Raw genomic sequence first — 9,749 nt, 5'->3', positions numbered from 1 at the left:
AGACAATGTTTGGAAGGCAGCGGGGTGGGGGTGATTGCCAGGGAATTAGAGTAATGCAAATTTCCTGTCCCTGCAGCCAGGCGTAGGTGCTAATGGGCTGTCTGCACTGAATTTAGGAGTTGATAGCAGCAGCTCAATGAATGGGGAAAGGGGCAGGTGATGCAAATCCCATGAAATAACAGTGAGACACATCAAATCCCCTGCCCGCCCCACAGCCTTCCTCACTTCTTTGCAAAAGACACATGTCTAGCACCCTGAACCCCGGTAGTCGGGGTAATAAAAAATCAGGGATCACCTTAAGGGAACCCGGTATTCAAACAGTGATAAGGGCTCGGGCTTACATGATGCATAGCCCACCACCTACCAAATTCCTGCCACTCTCCCCCACCTTCCCCCTCTCCCCAAAAGACATGCAGCATAGTCACCAACCAAGGAAAAAATGAAATAGAAACCTTTATTTACAAAACAAATATAAACCACAAATTGTTATTTACTTGTAAACCCTCATTTATTAACCTTTATTTGCAAACAGATTAGCAACCTCATAACAGCTTCCACAAGAGAAAGATGAATAAGTAAGTACTAGAACACAGGAACATTATTTTAAAATAGATGATTCAGTTTAAATGTATGATTCATTATTAAGGCATCATCTAAATGCATAATTAATTTTTAAAATCTTTCTAACTGGATGTGCTTGCCTCAGACCTGCTGGATTGCATGGTGCGCTTGCATACTGGCCTCTGCTGTTCATAGGCAGGGACGAGTGAGGGACGCACGACTTGTGTCATGCATTCCCTGCCAAAGAATCTGCCTGAGGCATGATGGATCTGCCTGGCAATCTCACACAGGCATTTTTTGCAATCTTGAATGGTGCTCACCAACCTTTCCACGCAAGCATCATCATCAGCCTGCCTTGGTGCCCTGGGGTGCTCTGTGGGGGGGTGTTTCAAGTGGAGCTGAAAGGCAAGAAATTTTAGAAATCGAGTGACAAGCAGTGGGACACTGCAAGCACTGCACTATTCTCCCTGTACCGTTCCCACCCCTTGGCCTCGCCTGCCAACCTAGACACAGCTGTCACTTCACCTGACACTGAGGTAAGGGGTTATAGCACATACCACATGCAGTGGTCGAGCTCTCTGCTCTGTCCTCATCTGATGAACCTGCAGGAGACATGACAAGGACTTCTTCTGCACTCGTGCCTCCACTGGGAGTTGCAGCAATGGGTGGGAATGTCAAGGCAGGTGACAATGTCACACTGGAGGCCTCTGTCCCTGCGCGGCCTTGCTGCTGAAGCACCTCCAGTAATGGCTTGAGTTGCCTGTAGCGGTCAACATCATGCACAGGGGTGCCTTCATGCCATTGGCAATGCATAGGGAGTGCACACGGGTGCACGTGCACCCCCTGAGATCAGCCGTGCACCCCCTGGAAGCACCAGGCACAAAACCAGAAGTGCCACCGGTCAGCAATCGGCCGCGGAGGGACCCTGCTCCCCCCCTGGTTGGTGATTGGCGGCTGGGGGACACCATTCCCCGCCGACTCGAGAGGCACAAGTTGCCCATGTCTTATGCTGTGCTCTTGCATCCACCCCACGTAATTTTTGCCATAACATCTTAGCCTTGTTATGGCACTGGTCTGGCGTCCTGGTGTGGCCCCACTCAGCCATTCCCCGGGCAACATCTAGGCATATGTGCCAGTTGGCTTGGTTTAGGAGAAGCTGAGGCAGAGAACAAACCCCAGGAATGGATTTTGGGCTAATACAACCCAAAAGGGAGACCCCAATTCAAACAGCAGAGAAGGCTTAATGCTGACAGCGGCTCTGCGAGAATCCTGATTTTGGGGTGGTTAAGAACCTGAGAAGTGGGGGGGGGGGGGGGGTCAATGCCCCAACAAGTTGTGAGCTGAACAGGTTTCTGTGCAGGGCAAAGTTTTGGCACCAGACAGTGTCATTGACCTGAGCTCGCCCTGGGATCAGGGGAGTGTGGCACAGGGCTAGATTGGGGAGCCAGCACCTTGCAGAAGCAGGAAAAGTAAGCAGCAGCAACTGAATATGGGTGTTTGAGGGGGTGCAGGTTTAGGGGAAACTGAGTCTTCAAAAGGAGGTTGGATATGCATTTAGCTGGGATCATCTAGACCCAGCACTCTTTTCTGTCTATGCAGGGGGTCGGACTCGATGATCTGTTGAGGTCCCTTCCGACCCTAACATCTATGAATCTATGAGGCAGAGACTGAACCCCAGGAGTGGATTTTGGTTTAATAAAACCCAAAAGGGAGACCCCAGTTCAAACAGTGGAGAAAGCTTAATGCTGACACCGGCTCTGAGCGAACCCCAGGCATCAGGGTCATAAAAACCTGGACACTGACTTAATGAATCTCAGTCCTATACAAGTGGGAAGCCTGAATGTTGTGCCTGGCTCTGAGCGAGCCCCGTGATTTGGGGTAATAAAAATCCCAGGATCACTTTAAGGGAGCCCAGTATTCAAACAGCAAAAAGGCTGGATTCTGACTGAACCCCGGTATCATTGTAATGAAAGAATGGAAAACCAATTTATTTTAATAAGCAAGGCAAGTAAACTGCAGGCAGCAAAAAAGGGATATTCAAGGGGTGCGCTTTATTGCAGAAACTATGAGGGGTTCAATAGGGCTCGCCCCTTGGCTAAACCATGGAGGGGGGCCCTTAATATGGGTGTTTGAGGAGTACTGGATTTGGGGAAAGCAGGGCTGTGACAACACCATTATCTGGCTTCTGACCCCCAAGCCTCTGGCCCTGACAGTGCACCTAACTTGGACCAGCAGCCCCCTGTGATGCATAGCAGACAAAGTCCCTGGTTACAATTGATATCTTTTCTTAGACCAACTAAATAAGTATTTGAAAAAAAGTTGTTCTTTAATAAGCATTGGGCCAAACAGCTCCTTCTTCCAAAAAAAATGTTTAAAAAGGTGACCGAAATTAAATTAAAATGGTCAGAATCCTCTCATGTAAGGAAGAAGACGTCGGTCTTTGGAGTACAGTTGCTGGGCTCTGGGAAAAATGGAAGTTAGACACTTGGTCAGACAAATGCTTATTACTATGAGCCATCAAATGGGAAGACATGGTACACAGGGACACGGGGTGGACGAAGGGGCTAAGTACACAAAAGTGCAGTGACATCTGGTGGGCAAAAGGGCCTCAGTACAGGTCACCCAGCGATTTCCATGTACACGTGACTCTTTCTTTCCAATTTGTGGCGTGACAAACTAAACTACCTCAGGATGGGCTCTGGGTTGCAACGACACAACCTCATTTAAATAGTTCGAAACTGGAGCACGTATACATTGTGATGCCATTAGGCCACACAAATGGGCAGATTTCATCACAGTTAAGTGGTAACAGCGTCACGTGTGCAAACACCCAGCATTCAGGCCACAACTGTATCGCATGAGCGCGGGGGCTGGCAGCTTTGTAAGCTGTGAGCTGGAACAACCTGGCACCTGTCTGCTGCAGACTGGTTGGCTTTGCCAGTCTATCGACAGTGGTGAGAGCATGGGGGACTGCCTGCATCAGTGCCAGGGCCAAGCAACGCTGCTGCTTTCCCAGCTCACTACTCCCTGACCACTGCTTGGCTGTGATGCAAGAGCAGCTGTGCCTATGCTGTAGCCGGGGGACAGCAGAGCAGGGAGAAGCTGTGGCAACATGGGCACATTTTCCAATTGCCTGGTCCTAGCATAGCTCCTTCTGGTTCATTACGAGCAGGGCAGCAGCAAAGCCCTCCAGCTCCCCGGGCCAAACCTAGTGGCTGTGGGATAGATCCAGTCCAGAGACTGTGCTCTTCTGACCCCTGTATTATTGCACGGAAAGAGGTCTGTTTATGTGTGTGAATATTGAGCACAGTCGGGACCAGGAGGGCTGTAGGTAGGTGTTCTGGGAGCCGGCCCAGCTGGTCCAGAAAGTGGTGTTGTTACTTAAATAGGATCGTCAGGTAGGCGAGCGATGGAGAGGGCGAGACAGCGTAATGGTTACCAAGAGATTTTACTTATGCCTCTGTTGACACTGGCGTAGGTGAGAAGTGCTTGCTTGGTTACAGGTAACTCAGAAGGTAACGGAACAGGTAACGGAACAGACGAGTCGATAAGTTCGTTAACGCAGCGAGCCGGCAAAGAACGGGAGTACGTCCTGAAGGTCGATGACGGGGAGATGTTGGAGGGTGATCAGGCCGCCAACCGTCTGTGAGGTACTCTCAGAGATCTCCGCAGGTGTGCACCGAGTTCTCCTCGCAGTTTTCTGAGCTCTCCGGTTTGGGTGGTGTCACAGTGGGGTCCTTCAGGAGGGCCGTGATCTCCTTACGGCCCCCTCACCATGCCAAGTCGGCCCAAGGGCACCCTCAAATTCTCGCCCGCCACGTCTCTGATGTTTGTATATAGTTGGGAGGCTGCCTTACGACTCCCTGGGCACGGTTAGCTGGGACCTCTGTCCCCGTGTGTTCCCGGACCCCCTGGGGTCTCCCGGTATGATGGGTGCTCCCCAGGCACACTAGCCTTATGGGCCATGCGGGCTCCTACCAACCCCTAATACCACGCCCCAAGCCTCGCTGATGTGCTGGACGTTGGTCTGTCACGATACACGCCCGTTCTCCCGGGCCTCCTCTGTAATCTAGCCCACTCCTGGGCTCTCTCTAATACACAGCCCCTCACTGGGACTCTCGTCGAGCCCACGCTGGGCTTCTCTAAAGTGCGCTCCCCCTCTCTGGGGCTCGCTGTGCCCACGCTGGGCTTCTTTCAAGTGCACTCCCCCTTCCTGGGGCTCGCCACACCCACACTCGGGCTTCCTGGTAGTGCCCCCTCCTGGGGCTCGTCGTGCCCACGCTGGGGCTTCTCAAAACGCCCCTCTCCGGGGCTGGGGTCTACGCACCGCATAAGTTGCGCCCTTACTGGCGCTAGGGTCCCACCCCCTGTGGGTCCCTATGAGGTTCAGCTGCTCCTCTCTGAGCTTAACTGACCCCACGACTGCCCTGCAACTCTCAGGGCCTAGTGCGCCCTCACTGGCGCCGGGGGCCCCACTTTACCATGAGCCCCCCTATGAGGCCTCCTCCAACCCCTACAGCCTCGCCCAAACCACCAGTGTAATATCAAAGCCTGAACATAAACTCGAGCTTCCTGGCTATAACTCAAACATAAGGCACTGGGCCATAACAACATAAGCCTCCTGGCTGTAACCCAATATCACTGCTCCAGCCTCTGGAGCTCTCGCGAGCTATACTTGCTGTTAGGCTTGTCCGCCCATCCTAACTGCAGGAGCTCCTGCCCCTCTGGCTGCTGGCAGGGAACTGCCAGCCTGGCCTCAGCCCTGGGCTTTATAAGGGCCGGGCCCTGCCTCCTACGGGCAGCTGGCTCTGCTTAGTTACCCCGGCAACCCGCAGCTGTGCTCGTTACCCCAGGCAACCCTCAGCTGGGCTCATTATGTCATGCCAGGGCTCGCTCTCTCTCCCCCTGGCAGTTTCTACTCCCTAGGAGCAGGCACTGCCCTGCGACAGGCGGAAACTGCTTTAACCTTTTACATGGCTAGCGAGCCAATAGCTAACCGCTAAGCAAGAATAATTTACAACCAGCCAATGGGGGTGCACTTATCTGTATAAGATGGCGGGAACTTTTTCTAAGCTATAACTTTCCATTACTACGGCATATAGTTCTTGGGTCCTGGCATAGTGGAATTTTCCACTTGTGACCTAGTTTCCTGCTGTGACCTACTTTTGCGGTGCCATACGTATCCAGCCAATGGAATTTTCCACAGAGGCCAGAACCATCAACTACGGTGATTGACAGTTACATAGGGCACATCCACACTAAGGGGCAACATCAGTTTCTGGAGGGTGGGGTAGGCTGCTCGCTCAATCCATTGTGACAGGAGCACTTAACTATTTCAAGGACTCATTTATGACAGTAGGGACCTAGGACATTGGTAGCACGGGGAAGAAAGGTTATGAGTGGGGCAATACAGCAGAGTGCCTATACCGACGAGAGCTGGCATGGCTTCTTGTTTGGGATGAGCCAGCCATGTAATGATGTGACCAGTGATGGCTATTTTTCATCAGCCCCCCAACTCAGTTCCCAAGCTGTTCATCCCAGTCTCCCCACCATAGACCAGCTGCTGAAGACAGCAATAATAGAGGGATCTGTGGCCCCTGCTACACGTTAGATGTATAATGGACTTCACTGCTTAATCTTAATCAGTTTAAACCAGCCACACGTGCAAAGTAATTACCATGTGGTAATTACTTTGCACGTGTGGCTGGTCTAAACTGATTAAGATTAAGTGATAATCCAACTCCAAAAAAGGAGCCAAGCAGCTATAAAGTTATTCTGTGAAAAGGTGTAACAGCTCTAGAGCTGGTTTCTATGCAGCTGACATTTGAATGTGTAGCTGGGCCCTGTGATTCGCTGCTGCAATATATTTGCAAAGCTGGGGAGTAGCCGGAGTCGGCAGTGAAGAGGTCAGGAAGGCTGTGATTGAAGCTAGGGTGTAATTGTAGTGGCCTGTGATTTGGGGTGGAGAGATATCAGCCTATGAGGCCCCATGGGATGGGACAGCAGGAGGATGCAGGCCAGGATGAATGAATCTTGACAGAGCTGGGGGTACAGGTTGGAAGATCAGGTCTAGGGGTAGGGGCCATGCATCAAGACCACTTTAGCATTGGAAAACTGTAGGGTACAGAAGCCATGGCTAAAATAGACAAAAGCTCTATGTGGGAAAGCAGCAATGGCAAAGGGGTTGGAGCTGAGGACTGATGCCGTTGGCAGTGCAGGGATGCAAGGTCCCAGGTAGACAAGAGTGCTTGTCATAAGGAAAGGGCACTGGCTGGTGTCTGACACTGAAGCCGAGCAACCAGGAAATACCTGGAGATCTGCAAAACGGCTCATCTTGCCAGGCCTAGCCTGGGCTTTGCTCGTACGTCTGGGTCACTGCACTGCACCTCCATGCATTTCTCCCTTACGTAAGAGCCGGATGGAAATCATGAAGAAAGGGATCTCCTTTCACTGGTCTGGGGATTACCATTTGGCCCCTTTCACTTCTCAGATGAGGAACCCCTCGACATACAAAGCATCCATTTCTTTCCTTTGTTTGACTTATCTTTGTTTCTTGACTTTCTCACTAGCACCAGTGGGACTGCACTCAGACCAGTACACTACCATGTTTCTACTTCCATAACCCTCACTGGGACCCATTAAAATAACAAGCGATTTTGTTTCTCTCTCTCTGCCCTAAATCCCTTGAGAGGTTTGCCTAAACTCCCCACAGAGTCAAGATCTCAACAGCTCACTCTCATACTCCTCGGGGTGCTTGTTATCGCGCATGAAGTTCGACTGAACACAGCATCCTGCTGTAACTCTCTGTAGAGCTACATGTGTTGTGCGGATTAATGAAGAGATTTCTTTCGGCAGATGCGTTGATAAGGAGGAGGATTTTAATGAGCCCAGAACATTTTTTTCTTTCTTTAATTTTTTTTTAATCCTAAGTAAAAAGCAAAATGAGCCTGAGTCAAACAAAATGGGTCTTTCCATCCACAGATGCCGCCAGCAGTGTCGGCAGCAAGGGGTGGGAGTGGGGGGGCAAGCGGTGACCGCCTGGCACTGCCAGTGGCACCTTTTTGCAGGGGTGCATCGCCAAGCTCAGGGGATGGAATTAAATCCTAGTACATGCATCAGTGAATGGCCTACCTGGGGCAACAGGCTTGGCAGGATAGTTCATAAGGCTGGGATACTGTTGCGTGTAGCTATAGCTTGTTCCAGAGTGAAAGGCACCAGGAAGGAGGTGGTGTTGCTCTCTATGTACAAAAGTCGTGCACTTGTTTGGAGGTGCAGTATGAAATAGCAGGTATGAAAGCCTCAGGGTCAAGAAAAAAGGGGAGACTATCGGGGCAGATTGGAAGGGGGCAGCAGCACAGAGGCACTCCTATTTCTGACCACATGGCTGGAGCAGCACCTGTGGACTTAAGTCTCTGAAGAAATTTAAAAATTTCTCCTGTCTTTCTGACATATGTTCAGAGGCAAACCCTCCGCACTCTCCCCCCGCCCCCAATCTGCCACTGCCACTTTTCCCCTCTGTCCTGGGGGGTGAAGGCAGTTCCTGTTCTGTTTCAGCCAGGTTGCATGGGGGCTGGGCTGGTATAAAGGATGAAGGGGGTGGAAAAAATAGAGAATTTTCCTTCTATCTCTCTCATTTAATTTTTAATTTTATTTCAATTTATTTCCCCATATTTCCCCACCCTCACATCAAAGACAAGTGTTGTCATAGTATCATAATACACTATATGTTCCGGGGTACAATGTAGATCCATTCTTCTATACTGGCTATATCTTTAAAAGAGGTAATTCATTGTAGCTGCAATACAGTTATGGTTCCAGTTTCCAATCAGCCTCACTCCATTACATCCAATGGAACCAGTTTTTTGTTTGTTTCAATGTCAATGTTTCATAGATCATTGACGTTGATTGAGGTACGGTGATGTGCACAAGGCAGGATCTGCCCTATGCATTTATAAATCATGAATGGGATTTGAAAAAGATAACATAGTTAAGGATATTGATTTGTGTTGTAGACCTTGTCCATTTTATTCTGTCTGGTTCACGTATGGATGCAGGGTACTCAAGGAGCTGGTGAGCATCATAGCACCAAACTTTGGAGCAAAGCATCCACACCTGAAGACAGGAGGGCGATCCAAGCTGGCCTGGACAGGCTTAGGAAATGGGTAGACGAGAACCTGATGGTGTTTAACACTGAAAAATGCAAGGTTCTCCACCTTGGGAGGAAAAACCTGCAGCATCCTTATAGGCTCGGCAGTGCTACTGTGGTTAGCACTACGGATGAAAGAGACTTGGGGGTCATCATTGACCACAAGATGAACATGAGCCTGCAATGCGATGTTGCGGCTAGTAAAGTGACCAAAACGCTGGCTTGCATCCAGAGATGCTTCTCAAGCAAATCCCGGGACGTCATTCTCCCCATTTACTCGGCCTTGGTGAGGCCGCAGCTGGAGTACTGCATCCAGTTTTGGGCTCCACAATTCAAAAAAGACATGGAGAAGCTTGAGAGAGTCCAGAGAAGAGCCACGCGCATGATCAGAGGTCAGGAAAACAGACCTTACGAGGACAGGCTGAGAGCTATGGGGCTCTTTAGCCTGGAAAAGCACAGGCTCAGGGGTGATCTGACGGCCACCTATAAGTTTATTGGGGTGACCAGCAGGATCTGGGGGAATGTTTGTTCATCAGAGCACCCCAAGGGACGATGAGGTTGAACGGTTATAAACTACTGCAAGACCGTTTCAGGCTGGACATTAGGAAGAATTTCTTTACTGTCTGAGCCCCCAAGGTGTGGAATAGCCTGCCACCGGAGGTGGTTCAAGCGCCTTCATTGAACACCTTCAAGAACAAACTGGATGCTTCTCTTGCTGGGATCCTATGACCCCAGCTGACTTCTTGCCCTTTGGGCAGGGGGCTGGACTCAATGATCTTCCGAGGTCCCTTCCAGCCCTAATGTCTATGAAATCTACCACATCCTCTGCCCATGATCCTCATTCACTGCATCTCAAGCAACCTTTGTTAAATACCTAACAGCCCCATTTGCACATTTAATGTGCTAGGTGACACAATAAATGCCAGTATTGAGACAAACAGAAAGAGGGCTCCTGAAAAAAAGTCTCTGCCTTTACTTTTATTGAGAAGGATTTGCTTGGCTGGCATTAGGGGATACGACTTAAAGCTAGTCTACCTATCCA

Source organism: Alligator mississippiensis, chromosome 15, assembly GCF_030867095.1.
Source record: "Alligator mississippiensis isolate rAllMis1 chromosome 15, rAllMis1, whole genome shotgun sequence".
Lineage (NCBI taxonomy): Eukaryota > Metazoa > Chordata > Crocodylia > Alligatoridae > Alligator > Alligator mississippiensis.
The sequence above is the reverse complement of the archived record's forward strand: the minus strand, read 5'-3'. Positions refer to the sequence as shown.